The sequence below is a fragment of the Mustela nigripes genome, chromosome 4 (genome assembly GCF_022355385.1).
Source record: "Mustela nigripes isolate SB6536 chromosome 4, MUSNIG.SB6536, whole genome shotgun sequence".
In the NCBI taxonomy this organism is placed as follows: domain Eukaryota; kingdom Metazoa; phylum Chordata; class Mammalia; order Carnivora; family Mustelidae; genus Mustela; species Mustela nigripes.
Genome location: NC_081560.1, coordinates 38,788,607 through 38,807,860, shown reverse-complemented (window position 1 = coordinate 38,807,860; position 19,254 = coordinate 38,788,607). Strand labels below are relative to the sequence as shown.

General features: G+C 36.0%; 1 pseudogene; it reads left to right on the top strand.

The window, feature by feature from the left end:
* Nucleotides 1–1,035: 1,035 nt before the first annotated feature.
* On the top strand, nt 1,036–8,958 carry LOC132016280 (V-type proton ATPase subunit E 1-like; annotated as a pseudogene).
* Nucleotides 8,959–19,254: the final 10,296 nt, after the last annotated feature.

The following is a 19,254-nucleotide window of genomic DNA, read 5'->3' as shown; positions in this document are numbered from 1 at the left end:
CATCAGGTTATGATTGTAGGTTGTATTGTATATATAGATAGATGGATAGAATACTAACCTCAGACAGACAGTCTGTTCAAGGGACCTCAATGAAAAGTCTAGTGTGGAAGGAAGACAAAGAAGAGGGAGTCTACATGGTGCTCTCCTGAAATAGTGAAATTTCATCTGACAGACTGCTTCTGTCACACACAAGTGCTGAAAGGGTTTGTTTGAATGTGAATCAACGAATACTTGGCCTAAGTTACTGCTGACCAGCAGGGGAGTTTGTCCCAACTGTGGGTTTAGATAGAACCCTATCTTCAGGTTGCCTCCATTGATGTGGTGATTGTATTTGTCACTGTGAAAAGATTGAGCCATACATACTGATGAGACTAAGAACCACACAGAGCATAATTCACAAACAAGTGCACAGAAAACTTTGCTATTACAACCATCAGAGATCTAAAGATGAATGACACCAGGACTTGGCTCCCGAGGACCTTGGAGATTATTGAGGAAGAAAAATGTGAAATAGGAAAATCAAAAACAAGGTATTAAATGCTACCAGCTCAATATAAACAAAACACCAAAAGACAACAGAAGATTAAAAACCACTGTCTTTGCCTGGTGGGAATGAAGTTGAGAAATTATTCTCTGGCCAGACATGGAGAACCCAGCTGTTTACAGTGTGAATGTAAGAAAGGTGTTAGGAACTATAAACAAATACTTTCAGAGAACTCTTTAGGAAAGTTGTGGCTTGAGAGTGTTAGAAATGTGTGCTGGATGGTTGATTTGGGTAGAAGGTAGCAGTGGGGTTCCCACTGTGTTAATGGAATCACCTGTGTTAAAATGATTTATGTAAGAATAGGAGCCAGCTGAGGATATAGTCTTTGTAAAGTATTTTTATATACAAATTCAGTCTGTATTTCTCTGTACCTTTTATCTTTTACCAATTTTAATTTCCGTGTACTTGCAGGTTAAAAGCTTGTAATTCTCCCTTTGTTCTGGGGAGCTCAATTCTTGGTAAAATATGAGCTGCTTCCAGCAGCAGTAGTCATGGGGAAACAAAAGATGGGTGTTCAAACAGTGGAATTGAGAGATGAGAATGAAGAGGGGATGCTGAAGAAGAAGAAGAAGAAAAAAAATGACAGTGCTTTGTGCTGTCTCCAGGTTAAAAATGAAAGTATTTCATTAACATGTACTGAGGATATTACATTCTTATAGTGCATATTTAAATTTGGATTTGAAAAAAACTACCTACATCAGAAGATTTTGCATCATCTGAAAGAATATCTTAATTGGTCCATCTGGCATTTAAAATAATACTCTACTTATTATAAAGCAGGTGTTAGACGTTTTTGAATATTCCATCCTTAATTAAAGCTTAAAGAAACTAAGATTACACTTTCTATTTTAAAAGTTAAAAATCTAAAGTTACTGGACATGGATAACAAAATGTATGGAATTATATCATTTTCTGGATTAGAGAACTGATTATAAGATATGAGTTCTTTTTCTTTAAAAGATTTTATTTATTTATTAGAGAGAGGGAGAGAGAGAGAGAGAGAGAGAGAGAGAAAGTGCAAGCAGGGGGAGCAGCAGGCAGAGGGAGAGGGAGAAGCAGGCTCCTTGCTGAATAGGGTGCCTGATGTGGGGCTTGATCCCAGGAGCTTGGGATCATGACCTGAGCCAAAGGCAGATGCCCAACCAACTGAGCCACCCAGGCGCCCCAAGATATTAGTTCTTGAACTTTAATTTTTAACTGACTTTCATTTTGGATTTGATACATGTAATAGTTAAGAGTCAATGTTTGGAGATCATTTATTTTCAAGCTTTATCCTAATTGAGAAAACTAGGATGATGTAGTTCCATAAGCACTTACTTTTGAAAAGAGAGCTCATGACAGATTTGGCTCTTTGTTTTAGGCACTTTTTCCAAAGACAATGAATCTATTATTTGGTACTTAAAAGCAAAAATGCATTGAAAATGTGTGCCTGTATTAATAAATAGATGCTTTTTAGAAGATTCTTTTGGGATCCTCTAAGCTTAGGTTCTGCCACTAAATGCTAGGATTTTATAAAGAATTTACTGATCATTCAGAAGCCTATAAAAATGAAAATCTACTTGGTTTGAATCTTTCATATGACCTATGTGGAGTCGATCAGAAAGACTAAGAAAGAAGATAGTCCTACTTGGATATACAACAAATTAAACAGCAATATGTGAAAGAGTGTCTGTGAATCAAATTTAGGAGGATTGAACGCTCCAGTGGAGCTTTCTCCAGGGTTATTTTTGGCAACTCTATTCAAAACATCTATTAATGTTTAATTAAGTAAATGGAATACAACAAGGACCCAGTTCCTATGCTGAAGAACATTTTAAGCACTCCTGCTCTACTTGTGTGCATGAATTATCTCTACAAATTGGCCCTGCAAGTGACAACAAGCATCAAAATAAAGCAGACCTTAAGCAAAATTCTGTCCAAGGAAAAAGGCACATTTAATGATATGGACATGGCTTCTATTCTCTAGAATCTTACAAAAAGTAACTAGAAGCTCCCATCAGTATTTTTGGATATCAAAGAAAAAAAAATGAAAATATTAGCTCTCTGAAAAATAAACCATGTATCAAATGTATATGTAATATAGAAATGGCATTATTAATTTAGAGTAGATTATACAATTAAGATTCGAAGTAATTTTGATAGGCTTTCAAAATTTAATAAAGACTGTAGATTCTATGTAATGACAACAAAAATACAGCATTAGGAAAGAAATAGTTCAAAAGAAGCTTTTGAGAATGGTATCTTGAGGGATGTTTAAGTCAATTAAACTAGTTCACAAGAATTAAGTGAGTATTTGTTGACAAGAAGCACTTTGCTAAGTGTGTTAGAAATACAAAAATGAGAGGGGTGCCTGGGTGGCTCAGTGGGTTAAGCCTCTGCCTTCAGCTCAGGTCATGATCCCAGGTTCCTGGAATGGAGCCCCGCAACGGGCTCTCTGCTCGGCAGGGTGCCTGCTTCCTCCTCTCTCTGCCTGCTTCTCTCTACTTGTGATCTCTCTCTGTCAAATAAATAAATAAATAAAATCTTTTAAAAAAATATGAAAATGAGAATACACTAATTTTGTCTTTAATGATTTATATATAAGCACCGAAATTCATAAAGTACACAGTATCTATCTTGTGATTGTTTGAAGGAAATAAAGTTAAATCAGTGAATGAATAGAGACATGTGACAAAATTAATTCACAAAAAACTTTTTTTTCTAAGATTTATTTATTTGTTTGAGAGACAGAGAGAGGATGAGCAGATTGAAGGACAGAGGGACAGAAAGAATCTCGAGCAGACTTCCACTGAGCACCTAGCCTGACACAGGACTTGACTCCATGACCCTGAGATCATGACATCAGTCAAAATTAAGAGCCAGATCCTTAACCAACTGAGCTACCCAGGCACCCCAGAAAGTTAGCTTTAAGATGGAACTTAAAAAAAATAGTATTTCAAAAACTAGATATAAAAGAATGCTCCAGATCAGCTCTAATAGAACTTTCTGTGATGATAGAAATATTTTATATCTGTATTGTCTGTTATGGTAGTTACATAATTCTCAGTTGAGAACTTCAAATGTTTGAATTGAATTTTTAAATGTATTTATTTTTTATTAATTTAGATTTAATAGCTACTGTGTTGAACAACACCCCTCCAGGCAGAGAAAGCAGCATGAGCATAGCACTGAAGATTGAGAGAAAATGGGAACTTGCTTTGAAGGCAGCCATTTCTCTGGTCTGGCAGGAGTAAAGCTGGGTAATAAAGTACAAGGTAAGATTAAAGGAAAACAGCTCAGTAAAGTTTTAGATGATTATGCCTATTTGGCCATTATAGAATTGGCAATGAAAATTTAGGAGAAGGTTTGAGTCAAGTCCAACCTTGTGTTTTAGGAAGAAAACTGGTGGCATGTGAGTCAAACAAAAGTGATCAAAAAAGTGGTTATTACTGGGATGCCTGGTAGCACACTTAGTGCCCAGCTCTTAGTTTTAGCTCAGGTCATTATCTTGGGGTCATGAGATTGAGCCCTTCTTTGGTCTCTGTGCTTAGCAGGGAGTCTACTTGGTAATCTGTCTCTCTTCCTCTCTTTCTCTCCCTCCATCTGATACTCCCCCACCTCTAATATAAATAAATGATTGTTTTTTTTTTAATTTTATATATTTATTTGACAGACAGAGATCACAAGTAGGCAGAGAGGCAGGCAGAGAGAGAGGAGGAAGCAGGCTCTCTGCGGAGCTCGATCCTAGGACCCTGGGATCACGACCAGAGCCGAAAGCAGAGGCTTTAACCCACTGAGCCACCCAGACACCCCAATAAATAAATCTTTTTAAAAAAGTAATAACTAAATGTTTATACAAGTGATTTTAAGATATTTTGACAAAAAAGACAAGACAAAAGGACAGTTACAAAAAGGAAAGTTCAGAGATATATTTACCACTTTGCCTTAATTTGTCTTTCCAAATTAAGGAGGAAACATCTGAGTAAAAGTTACAAGTCCAAGTGGCCATTTTTGAGAGCTGGTGGAAGAGGGAGGAGGGGGACCAGGGAAAAGATGGCAGCCAGTATTGGGAGTGACCAAGCCAACTATCCATCTAGATGGGTATCTGGAGTTCATTACTACAGGAAGACTCTGGGACTCAAAATTACCTCAACAAAAGAGGAAGGGCACTGAGACATTTATACACAGTTACCATCCATCTCTGGTTGAGAGCTATTGCTGGGGGATGCTAATTCCCCAGGACTTCTGGCCTATTGTACACTCAGAAGGAATGGTTTTCCATATTTTCAGGGAAAAAAAAATAACCCTCAGGAATAGAAATGCAGCTAATGGGATTTGGAAACCCTCAGGAAAATACTGAAGTGGTAGCATCAGAATATATAATCAAGATTCTGATAGTGTCTGCCTCAGATATGAGTTTCATGTTGGGTATAAAATATTAAAATATCTGTAAACATACTAATAGGTCTACTTCTTAAATATGAAGATAGATGGCATTCAAGTAAAAAAAAACTAAGAACACACAATGGAATACTATGCAGCCATCAAAAGAAATGAAATCTTGCCATTTGTGACAACATGAATGGAACTAGAGCGTATCATGCTTAGCGAAATAAGTCAAGCAGAGAAAGACAACTATCATATGATCTCCCCGATATGAGGAAGTGGTGATGCAACATGGGGGCTGAAGTGGGTAGGAGAAGAATCAATGAAACAAGATGGGATTGGGAGGGAGACAAACCATAAGTGACTCTTAATCTCACAAAACAAACTGAGGGTTGCTGGGGGGAGGGGGTTTGGGAGAAGGGGGTGGGATTATGGACATTGGGGAGGGTATGTGCTTTGGTGAGTGCTGATTCACAGACCTGTACCCCTGGGGATAAAAATACATGTTTATAAAAAATAAAAAATTTAAAAAAAAGTGAAAAAAAAACTAAGAACAATAAAATATACATTTACATTGGAAAAGAAATATGTATGAAGAATACTAACACAAAATTAGTGAGAAGAACATAGATGGGATGATAGACCATTTGCAATTGAAGCAAATAGTAGTTTTTTGTTTTGTTTTTGTTTTTGTTTTGTTTTGCTTTTTTTTTGAAACCATTGGTTCTCAGAAAGTTTTCCATGGTCCTTTGGTGTCTTGCCAAGTCTTCACAGTGTGCCCCACTTTTGATAAATATAGAAGGTTCAATGTTGGTATAATTGAGTATATGTTCTGTTATGACAATATCTGATGAGCTGAAATGTGAGAGATGAGATATAGCACACTGTGAAGCCAGACATTTGAAAATGTCTTTATTAAAACATGTGAGAGGTACATTCCATGAACATAGGCAAGAATTTGGTCAGTGAAATAAAGATTTTAACCTAAACTGACACACTGTAAGACAGGCAAGCTTAATGATTAGGCAACTGAAGATGCCTTCATAGGCACTAGGAGTTATTATTGTTCTGTGGTAATGACCATATTTTAGTTATTCCTAACATGTTGTGATTTGGATCCCATTATCACTTTGCTATGAGAACTGTAATATACTAAAGTATACCAGTCAAAAACAACACAAAAACACTTTAAGAAATGTAGGCTAAGTGTGGAATGTGTACGTGTGTTGTGCTGATATATTATTAAGTTGTGAGTTTTTTATGAATATTAATAACTGTAAAAACATTATTATTATTGAGTGCATGAGAAGTAAAGCAGAAGTTTCTTGGCTACTACTGATTTTACCAGCAGGCACAGAAATGTTAGTAAGACAATTCATTACAAATTGCTTGTGGAATTATGGCCAGTACAGGACTTATACCATCAAAAGTACACTTAATAACCAAGGGCATACCTCTTGCAAGCAGTATATTTTCCAGCGAATCAAAGAAGCTATTTTACTAAAATTTAGATAGCAAATGAATATTTTATTTTAAATCATGAGTCATGATTCATTATTGGTTATTAATAGTGGTGCTCTAGCACTTTCTGTATCAACTCTGTGTAAAGGTAGATGAAGTCTTTTATAGATAGTAGGTGCATCATTTTTCTGTATAAATTTCTTCACAGTTCATTGGCTATTAATGCATGTTTCTGCCTTAAGCTGGAACATTGAGAAAGTGCTTCAGAAATATCTAAAACTAAAAATAAAATATGTCAAACTTATTACATATCAATAACCACCAAAAGTTTAACTGGTCTAAGTATTATATATGCAAGATTGCTTGAAGGATATAATAAGCACATTTTTCTCCATGTTGTTTAACTGTCATTTATTTGCCACATTCACATTTTTCCCATATCCAACTATCACCTGTACTCAATATAGTTCTTTAAAATGGCTGTATTTATTTACATTAATTTTTTAAAAGGAAATGTATGTCACTAGTGAAAATGGACCATGAAATTAATTTACTAAATAAAAAGGAATTTGTAAAAAAAAATATAAAACACTGTTACTACATTTAAAATAAAAAATGAAATAAATTTCATATAAATAAGAACAAATTTATTCAGTCTACAAAAATAAGTACCTGAAAGTATGTATCTAAATGAGAAGAATGTAATTATTTATAAGCAGTCAATAATAAGTGAGATGTGCCATTTAATTTGCTTAGATTTAGAAAAAAATATATTCAAAATGGGCTAGTCTTGTCTTTTATATTTGTTTGTATAGCATAATGTCAAGAATCAATGTGTATGTTGTTGAATAAGACAAAAATATTAACGCCCTTCTCTAATGATGTTAGATGCTTAGAATGCCTGAAAAACTAATCCCCTTTGATTCAGAAAGCCCGCTAAAGTGATCTTCAGAATCTTTATTCTATATATATCAAGTTATTAGGAAGTGTCTGCAAAATAAGGGGAAATGTAGTTTACCTATTCAGCACTACTATCCAGTTTGGAAATATACAAAGAAATTTTAGTACTACTTTTATGAGGTATTACAAGGGTCTCTTTAAATATTTTGTTTTATTTTTTTAAATATTTATTTATTTATTTTTTTGACAGACAGAGATCACAAGTAGGCAGAGAAGCAGGCATAGAGAGAAGTAGGGGAAGCAGGCTCCCTGCTGAGCAGAGAGCCTGATGCGGGGCTCAATCCCAGGACCTGGGATCATGACCTGAGCTGAAGGCAGATGCTTTAACCCACTGAGCCACCCAGGTGCCCCTCTTTAAATATTTTAATTAAAAATTTTTTATTAAAATATTTTAATGAGTTTTTCTGGTGAAGTTATCCAGACAAGAAGATAATCCAAATTCTCAAAGTCAAATAATCTAAGGCAGATTATTTTCCTCTTTACATATTCTTTCTTTTTGCTTCAGCAATTGTTCTTCCCACTGATTCCTGTGTGTACAATTGTGCATCCTTTCTAGGCATCCTTTGCAGGTAAATTTACTATTTTGACTGCTCTGAGCAGTGGAATTCATATGGAAGAAAAGCTGTGTTTAACTTCCAGAAGATGTACTTAAAGGAAGGAGAAATGTCTCTTCCCAGTATTCTTTCTCCTTTCTTCTGGCTGGCATGCAGATGTAATAGTTAGAGCTGGAGTAGCGATCTTGGACTACGAGATGGAATCTGTGATACAAAAATTGTCTGAGAGGAGCCAGAAGCCAGAGTTACAAAGCAAAGGAAGCCAAAACCTGCATTGGGTTTTCCTTTCCCCTTCCTTCGACTGCCTCTTTCAAACCTAACCTGGAGCCAGTTACCCAACAGCCCAGCATCACCTTCACCAGGTGCTACTGATGTGCAAAAATGGATGAAGCATGTGATGGCTTTTGTTGAGCAAGAAGCTAGTGAGAAAGCCAAAGAAATAGACGCAAAGGCAGAGGAAGAATTCAATATTGAGAAAGGTTGTCTTGGTCAAACCCAAAGACCAAAGATTATGGAATACTATGAGAAGAAAGAAAAGCAGATTGAACAGCAGAAAAAAATTCAGACATCCAATTTGATGAATCAAGCAAAACTCAAAGTCCTAAGAGAGGTGACCTTATTACAGAATTACCAGATGGAGCGAAACAAAGGCTCAGCAAAGTGATAAAAGACAGAATCAGGCACCCGGTACTACTGGATGGGCTGGTCCTCCAGTGATTGTACCAACTGCTGGGGACCCGAGTGAGTGTACTTTCCAGGACACAAGGTTTCCCTCTGGTAAAGGCTGCAGTGCCAAAAGCGATTTCTGTGTATAAAATTGTCGCCAAAAAAGATGCTGATGTCCAAATTGATCAGGAAGACTAACTACCAGAGGAAGTAGTGGTGGAGTTGAGATCCATGATGGAGCTCATAAAGTATGTTTCCAGTACTTTGGAAAGCCAGCTAGATCTCCTAGCCCAGCAAATGCCGCCAGAAGGGCAGGGGGACTTGTATTGTACAAATGCCCACAGGTAGTTTTTGGACTCAGCCTCTGGGGAGGTGGACTCGATCCACTGCTCTACTGCCATGATGTAGAAGTTTCTGATATTTGAAAAGACAAGATATCTATGTGGCTTCTTCACTGGTCTAATACTCTATATCTATTCGTGGATACCCTTCTGTAGCTAATGCCCTTGGCCTAACTGTTAACAATGAATGAATTTTTTTACTTAATATGATCAGGAAACCTCCTTCTAGTTTATGTAAAAGTAGCAGAGCTTTCCTTTGCTTCTCCAGCATGAAGATGAAGGTATCACATGATGGTTCCATGAACTTCATCAAGTCTCTTTCTCTGGTTTCAGTTCTCTGATCTAGAGGGTGACGTGTTTGGTGTTCTCTGACATTAAACCTCTGCTTTAGGCTTAACATGCAGGTGGTGGGGGCACACATTCCTGCCAGCAATAGTCACTTCACTGTTCATCTGTTTGGATCTAGAGGGTTCCTCATCTGCAAATACGACTTAAAATCTAAGCCATGAGGGATGCCTGGGTGGCTCAGTTGGGTAAGCAGCTGCCTTCGGCTCAGGTCATGATCCCAGTGTCGTAGGATCGAGTCCCACATTGTGACTCTCTATTTCTTTATTCTCCATAATTTGGTCTTTATCAATGATTCTCTCTTCTGCCTTATTTATCTTAGTAGAAGAGCCTCCATTTTGGATTTCATTAATAGCTTTTTTGATTTCAACTTGGTTAGATTTTAGTTCTTTTATTTCTCCATAAAGGATTTTATTTCTCCAGAAAGCAGTCCTCTAATATCTTTCATGCTTTTTTCAAGCCCAACTGGCACCTTGGCAATTGTCATTCTGAACTCTAGTTCTGACGTATTACTAATGTCTGTATTGATTAGGTCCCTAGCAATCAATACTGCCTCTTGTTCTTTTTTTTTTTTTTTTTTTTTTTTGCTTTCTTTCTTTCCTTCTTACTTTCTTTTTTTTTGTGGTGAGTTTTTCCGCCTTGTTATTTCATCCAGATAAGAATAATTGAATGAGAGAACAAAATACTAAAAGAGTAGCAACGACCCAAGAAAAATATACACTAACCAAATCAGACGAGACCCAAAAGTGGGGGAAGAAGAAAGGAGAAAAAAAGAAAAAATATATATATTAGAGTGGTGAATAGAATAGAGCCACACACTTGATTTTGGGTGTATTTTTGTCTTTTAGAAGAAACTACCTCCCAAAATTTTAACGAAAGAAAAAACATACACACACACACTAGGATAAACACAATGAAGGGATGGAATGTGACTGTAAAGATGAAAATTAAAACAGACTAAAAAAAATTGATAAGAAGTTGATTGAAAAAAGATAAGAAAGAAAAAGAGGAAAGAATGTGATCAGGCTGGAGACTAGAACAAATCCATGTGCTAGATTTAGGGTATATTTTGATCTATTAGAAGAAATTGTATCCCAAAATTTAAAAAAAAAAAACACCTGTATGTATATAAAAATAAGGTTAAATACAATGCAAGGATAAAATATGACTATGACAATGAGAATCAAGAAAGATGTTTAAAAAGGTATTGATAATATAAAATAGTTTAGAAAATGTTAAAATAAGAAAGAACAAAATTCAAAAAATTAATTAGATTAATTAAGAAATTTAAAAATAGAATAAGAAAAAGCAATAAGAAAAATATAAAATAAGGCAAATATAAATTATAAAATAAGAAAAAATATGATAGTTGTCTTTCTCTGCTTGACTTATTTCGCTAAGCATGATACGCTCTAGTTCCATCCATGTTGTTGCAAATGGCAAGATTTCATTTCTTTTGATGGCTGCATAGTATTCCATTGTGTATATATACCACATCTTCTTGATCCATTCATCTGTTGATGGACATCTAGGTTCTTTCCATAGTTTGGCTATTGTGGACATTGCTGCTAATAAAAATTAAAGAAAAGATAAAATTTTAAAAATTTAACTTTGAAAGACTAAAGGATCATGGGAAAAAAACCATGAATTCTATGTGTTTGTTTCCCCTAGCTCTGGAGTTCTACAGTTCTCATTGATTAGTGAACTTGGTCTTGGCTGAATGTTCTTGCTGATCTTCTGGGAGAGGGGCCTACAGTGATTGTCAAATGTCTTTGCCTGAGGTGGAATTGTACCCCTATTTGCCAGGGGCCAGCTAAGTAATCTGCTAGGTTTTGATTTGGGGAGCTTTTGTTCCTTGAACACTGAAAAGTATAGCTTTGGAGGACAGGATTGTAAATGGCAACCTCCCAATCTCTGGCCCATAGGAGCTAAGAGCTCAAGGCCCCACTCCTCAATGAGCTCTCAGAGAAAAACAGGCAGTCAGAGAGACCAGTCTCCCTGGTCTCTGGCTGCACTCTCTGCTCACCAGCCTGTGACTGAGCATTTCTGTCTCTAGCACACAGCCCCCTTTAGAGTCTTCAAGCCCAGTGCTGATTCCTGTAGCACGCTCCCACACCACTCCTCCTAGAGGAGGAAGGTGAGTTTCCCCGGATCTGCTACTTGTTTGGTTCCTACCCAGCAGTGGCCGACTGTGCCGCGGATCCTGGTTTAAGGTAACCCCAAGCTGAGAGCCTACTCCTCAGCTCCATTTCTGCAGCCGGCTTTCCCTCTCTGATACCTGGGAGCTCTGTCACACTCAGACACCTCTGGTCTTTTTATGACCTTGCAGGTCGTGAGACCACACTGTCCCTGTGAGGGCCCCACCCCCTGCTTCGCCTCAGGAGTGATGTTCCTCAGTGGAGCAGACTTATAAAAGTTCCAATTTTGTGCTCCACTCCTCTATGCTTGCTGGGAACCAGCCCCTCCTCCCATGGTCTATCTTCCTGAATGTTGCCTCGGATTCACTTATCCACACAAGCTACCTTCCAGAAAGTGATTGATTTCCTCTTCCTAGAATTGTTGCTGTTCTTCTCTTCGATTTCCCAGGTAGTTAGTAGGTGTTCAGAATGGTTTGATAACTATATAGCTGAACTCCCAGGACCTGATGATATTTAGGTCTCCTACTCCTCCACCATCTTGTTCCTGCTCTGTGAGGTTTTTTGTTTGTTTGTTTGTTTTTTGGTTTTGGGGGTTTATTTGTTAAATGTGTAAGGTCTGTGTCTAGATTGATTGATTGATTATTTTTTTAATTATTTATTTATTTGACAGTTGGGGGAGAGAGCAAGAGAACACAAGCAGGGAGAGAAGCAGAGGCAGAGGGAGAAGCAGGCTCCTCATGAAGCAGGGAGCCCAACATGGGACTCAGTCCCAGGTCTCTGAGATCATGACCTGAGCTGAAGGCAGATGCTTAAGGACTAAGCCATCCTGGTGCCCCTTATTGATTGATTTTGGAAATAGTTGATTCTCTCTGTTGACTTATTTTAAATGCTCTTTAAAAATGTTCATCTGTACTATTATCACCCTAATTCTTCTAAATTGTGTGTGCCAGCTTTCTGTTATGATGGTCCATTTTTGTGTTCTCTTTTGGGATTTTAAAATTTTAATGGTGAGTTTATTCTCAGAACACCTTGTTTTTCTGAAAGAATGCTATGTCTTGGAGTGATGACATTATTTCTACAAAGCACATTTACATTTGCCTCTACTGTGTCCTATTGGTTTCCTACTTGTAGAACAGTTTTCATGTTGAGTCTTTATTTGGGTCACAGCTACATTCTCATACTCATAACCGGTGCCTTCTAGTTTTTATTATCCCATGGCTTATTCTTTAGAATTCTATGAAGGTGATAGAATTTTTTTTGATATGTTTTGTTCGAGTAAATAGTTATTTTTGTCTTTGGTGAAGAAAGCAGCCCTTTGATGCTCTTGGCTTTATAAAATGGATTCTGTCTTTGTTCTCTTCTTAGCTTGAGCTTGGGGCTACCACTCTTACAGGCATTATAATCTCAGCCTCACACCTTTTTTTCCCCTTAGGAGATTTTAATTTAAATTCAATTAATTAACATATAGTGTATTAGAGGTAGAAGTTAGTGATTCATCACTCTTATACGATACCCAGTGCTTATTACATCACATGTCCTCCTTAATGTCCAACACCGAGTTATTGCATTCTCCCTCCACGCCTCTCCCCTACAGCTCCACACTTTATTATTATTTTTTTTTAAGATTTTATTTATTTATTTGTCAGAGAGAGAGGAGTGAGAGTGAGTGGGAGGCAGAGGCAGAGGGAGAAGCAGGCTCCCTGCCAAGCAAGGAGCCCGATATGGGACTCGATTCCAGGATGCTGGGATCATGACCTGAGCTGAAGGCAGCTGCTTAACCAACTGAGCCACCCAGGCATCCCAGCCCCACACTTTAAAGTTGCTGTGTGAATCATCCCACATTCCATGGGAATTCCCACTGATGGCTCTGACTTTAAATTCCTTATATTTAGATAGGATTTTTGCTAAAGAGTGTTTTTTTCTTCAGTGTCAGCTATTCATATAATTCTTTTAATTTTATATTTTATTCAATATTCCCGTGTGTTTGGAGTGGGAAAATGGTATATCTATGTCAAGTTGGTCTACCAATTTAGCGGATTACATAAAAATAACGTTTTTCTTATAGTGGACTCTAGTGATTTACTCTTTTAGAACTAGCACTGAACTTATTGCAGATTTATGTCATTCAAAAGAAAGTGACACTGTTACTAAACATCTAACAAATTATGGATTTATTTATTCCAGTTACTTTCAAATGTATTAAATTATTTACTTGTTATATCAACTCAATAAGATAAGTCTATTATACAAGTAAGGAAATTGAAATGTAGAAAATTAATTTGTTTAAGTCACCATAAAATCCATGGAGAATCTATAAGGTCTCATTCTGGATTCAGAGAATTTAAAAACAGTATGCCAAAGCAATACTAAATTAATACCTATATTCCCCCCCTCAAAAAAATCATAGCATTACTTGTTAAAATGCTAGAAACAGCAGAATGCCAGAAGGTTCAATGGCATAAAAAATTATAATTTCTAAAGTTAGCAATTGACATTCATAATTACTTAAACAGAATTTATGTTTTACTTAGGCAAATAGAAAGTTTTTTGATATTTTAAGGTCTTCATAGTGATAATTATGGCTTAAGTTAGTGCAGTGTAATGCACATGTTTTGGATGATCTTACTTAGTATATTTTCTATTAAAAAGAAGTGAAAGCAACACAAATAATAGCATGAACTTCTACTATCAAAGAGTATTTTAATATTCTTACTTAGTAATTTCTTGAGATAATAAATTCTAGATGATAACCTATAGAATCAAAACCTACATAAACAATTTAAACCTAGAATATCAAATAAAATAATCTTTTGGAAAAATGCTTGAAATATATTATCACTATTTAATTTAAAATCTGCAACATAGTTATCAAAATTATGTTTTGATAGTACAACTCTAACAAAAAAACTAGCATCTTTCAGGAAATAGATATTTCTGTAGGTTCTTGATGTTCTAAAGTATAATCATAATATTCACAGTTTGACATCAACTCATGTGATGATGTTGAGGTTCATTTAGGTATATGATCATATTTGTACTTCTGTGGGGTCCACAGTTAGTTAAAAACAGTCTTTAAGAGAGGCTTTATTCTTAGTCTAGTTTTTCTCTAAGCCATATTTGAGACTTAAATTCTACCAAAAACAATCTTAAAACAGTTTTTTCTCTAATCAAGAAATCACAGGCTTGTTACTTTAATCCAGATGCCTAAAACTGGTCTTAAACCTGTTTAAACAGAAAGCCTATAAAGTAATTATGTTATGTAATATGGAGTCTGTTAATGTTATAATCTTAAGTGTGAAGTCCCAGCAATTTAATCTTAACTGTGAAGTCCCAGCAATTTTGTGCAATTCATATCATAGTGTGTTTTTTTTTTTTAAGATTTTATTTATTTATTTGACACAGAGAGAGAAAGAGCACAAGGAGTCAGAGCAGCAGGCAGAGGGAAAGGGAAAATCAGGCTCCCTGATGAGCAGAGAGCCTGACGTGGTCTTGATCCCAGGATCCTGGGATCATGATCTGAGCTGAAGGCAGATCCTTAACTGACTGAGCCACCCAGGCTTCCCTTGTACTGTAGCTTCTGATGAAAATGGTACCCCTTGGAGTGAAGCTGATCACAAGCAACATAGTTGTTCAAGGCAACTTTGTGTGAAGGAAAGACCATTTACAGTAACCCACGAGAAAGAGAGCAAAGAGAATAAATATGAAGACCTATCAGCACTATTGAAGGCTAAGGCACTGTGATTAAGGGGGAGCATCTCATTTATTTTTTAGGGAATATTAGAAAAGCACAAAAACTATCCAGACGGAAAGCTGGCTGTAGACCATTACATACCATATTCTCAGTTCTCAAACCTCCTCTGGGACGGACACTAACGTTGCCTTTACTATCAGAGTGGTACTCGGCTTGGGGCATCCTAGGCTGGTTCAGGTTGTTGAAATCTGTGCTAGATGGTTTGCACATACTTTCTCATGTAATCATCATGACAAGCTTGAGAAGCATGTATTATTCACCCTGTATATTTGCTGAGGTAACTGAAATTTAGGAATGTTAAGGACTTGCTCATGTTTGAGGATCCAGGTTTGCCACATTATCTTTTCTTTCTGCTCTGCTTCCCTCATGCACTTGTGAAGCACTTTAGAATTAGTAGGTTTCACTTTTGCCTACTATGCTAATGAAACAGAAATTAATGTTAAAATATTGACAAGTTTTTTTGTAAAATAAGGTCATCTTTCATACTGATGTCACTTTTATTTCAGTTATTCCTCATGTCTTTGCTCAAACTCACTTTTATGCAATTTATATCTAAACTCTTCTAAATCAGGCAATCTATACTTGTCACAAACAATTTCTTTGCCACTCCCTTCTTCCTGAAATTTGATTTCCAATTTCAATGACTTCCTCAAACAGTGATTTTTCTTCTTCATCCTTGTTCTGCTTGACTTTTCTGTAACATTAAACTTATTGATCATCCATTCCTGTTTTTAGCTCCCTTTATTTGCATGATCCTGAAGAGGTCCTGTAACTGTCAACTGGCCTTTTAATTGCTGACCATCCGTGCATTCCCTAGCCTCCACCTTGTTTGGCTCGACTTCACTAAGCCCAGTTTCCCCAGTTGTCTTCTCATTTTAAGGAGGACTTCCGAAGCTTCATCTTAAACCATTAAGAACTTCTCTTGCTTCTCTGTGTGCTTCAGTTACATTATCATTTAAGTGATAGTCATTAAATCATTTTTATGTTAGAAACTCTATTGTTGTCATAATAAATCACTACAGTTTTAGGTGTTTAAAACCATATACATGTATTACCCAGGAGTTCTCCATGTCTGAAGTGTAGTCACAGTGTAGCTCATGAAATCATGGTTGATTGGTTCATGAAATCATGTCAGCAGGCTGCATTCCTTCTTGGAAGCTCAGGGATGAACCTTCCTTGAAGATCATTCAGCTAATTGTAAGAATTTATTTCCAAACATTTGTAGGGCTGAGGTTCCCTTTCCTTGCTAGCTGTTGGCTGGGAATCATTTTTAGTTTTTAGAGACTTCTTCCATTCCTTAGGATGTTGCCTCCACTCTCCGTGTCAGCAGTGGTGGGTTGAGTTATTCTCATGCTTCCAAAATCTCTTCACCATCTCATCTGCCTAATTTATCCTCTCCCTCTCTCTTCAGTGGTATCTAACTCTTCTGCCTCCCTCTTCTGCTTTTAGTGGCTCATGTGATTACATTGGGCCCAGCTGAATAATTGAGGATATTCTGCTTAACTTAAACTGAATTGATTAGTAATCTTAATTCCTCTGCAAAATTTCTTCACCAAAGTACATAGATTACTATTTCATCCAATATCCAGAAAACAGGAATTGAGGGGTACAGCACCTCTTAGACATCTGACATCTCAGTTACTTTTATCTTTAGCCCCAACACCAGTCAAATATTTTCAGTTATTAATAGTATTCCACTTGACTGTTCCCCAAATCGAATTTTTCACACAAAAAAATAACTTTTTTTTGCCTGTTTTCCTATTCTGCCTACATAACCACTCTGAAAGATAGTATCTCAGACTCTTCAATTAGAATTCATTTTACCCTTTTTCCTTTTTTTTTCTATATTTTATTCTCCTGCATCAGAATTAGCTAATTCTTTGTGATAGCTTTCAACTTAGCTCTGTCTTATTTTTGCATGATATCATCCTTTCTCATGTTAACATTGATTGACTAAATGAATTTAATGTAAATGCTGTCATTGAATGCCAATCTAGTATCATATGCTGGCAAATAAAATGTCTTTAGTTACTGTTTAATATTTGGGAACATTAGCACAAAGTTGATTTTATAGCCTAGTGCTAACCATGTTTTTAATTAGCCTGAGCATATGCATCTTTGCATTTATTTTCTTTTGAAAATCTGACCCTATGTCTTTTAAATTACCCATGAAATTTATGTGTATTCCACAAATGGCTTTTTCCATTTTTCTGCTCAGGAAAAAAAAAATATTATTGCTTCTAATAGATGACCAGTCCCTAAAGATAATAGAGCCTTGGTCCTCCCTCTTAAATTTATGTAAACATGATTAATTAATGTAAATGATACACATTTCATTATTTCTATAAAACAACTACTGATTTAGGACAAGGCTAGAATGATGAATAATTCTGGAATGTTCCAGTTCTGGTGGAAATTATAGTCATTAGAGGGAGACAAATTATAAAGCTACTTTCAAATATCAACAAACAAAACAAACCAGAAAACACACACATGGCTTATTAGGCTATAATAGCAGAGGCTGCATTTTGTTCTGTACGTGATGAGAAGTACTGAGGAATTACTAAATACATACACACATGTGCACTTGCAATGAGTCAAACCTATGAGGAAGTGCAAAAATTAGTTAAAGGATTGGCTATGTATTACCAAAAGCCATGGTTCTGAGTTGTTAGATCAGTTAAATAATTGATATATAGAGATTTAAAAATTAAGTGGAGCCATTGCTTTAGGCAGGATGTTAGTAGGTTAGTGGTATCATCTCAGATCTCAGGCTTTAGTCCTTTGTTCATCCAAAGTGATTACAAACTGAAAGTTTGACTGAGGTCAATGACACTAAGTTGTGATTGATTACAATTAAAATTCTAGTATGGTAACTCACCATGATAAATGTGCTTCACTTGAAAAACAAGGAATATCAAAGGCCATGTTCACATAGGAGGAAAATCAAACCAAGGTAAAAATGGTGCAAACCGAGAGGGTGAGCAAATGCCAGTTATAAATGGAGTTAAGTATATATTCAAGGGCCATTTTAATATTTTAAATGGTTGAGGGTACTAGGCAATTTATTTTCTATTTATATAATTTTCTATTTATATAATTGCAACTGCATCTTCTATTCACAACTGGAACCCTGCAACCCTATGTTAGAAATCTTACTACCTGGAGACTGCCATACTGTGAGGAAGCCATGCCACATAAAAATGGTATGTGCAGGTATTCTGAACAGTGGTCTTTGTGTTCTTGTTATCCTGGCCTAGTGCTAAACATGGGAGTCAATGTGTTTGAAATGGTTCTAGCCCCAACCATCAAGTTACTCATCATCTTAGAGTCTTTCTTTTTTTGAAATCTCAGCAACCATGGAGCAAAATCAAACAAAAACAAAAACAAAACTTCTTATTATGCCTTATTTGAATTCCTGACCCACAGAATCTATGAATATAATGTAAAGGGTTGTTTCAAGCCACTAGGTTTTGGAGTAATTTGGCATATAATAAAAGTAAGGAAAAAGATATAATAAAAATTGTTTCAATTTTTCTCATAAATCACTGTGACTATGTTATGGTAATATGCTGTACATTTTCACACTAACTTGTGTTTATAAAGGCATCCACCAAATAAAGTGATAAAATTAAAATACATGCATACGATAATTAGAAATCTCCTTATCAGAATATTTTATTAATCTTTAATTTAAACTTGAATAACCCACATCATTATCTCATATGTCTTCCTATTTTCAGAATGTCTAGTACAGTGCATGGCACATGAGAGCTCAGTACATATTTGAATATTCTTTTTTTAAAATCAGCTTTTCTATTCATTGGTAGATGACACAAAACAGAGGCAAAAATTGAAAGGTGACACTTACAGAAGAATGGTTTCTCATTTGGAAATTATTGGGAAACCTCTTTAATGGAATAGATAATTAATTTTTCAGGTATTAACTATTATCTATGTCTCTCCATACTAAAAAACTGTCATGAAACTATAATTATACCGTTTTCTCACTTTTGTTTGAAAAATGAATAGAAAAGCCCTATACTATTTGAAAGGAAATCAACCGTGAGCATACTAATCTAACTTGCAATTAGAATAAAGAGAAAACATTTCTGAGTACTTAATATTA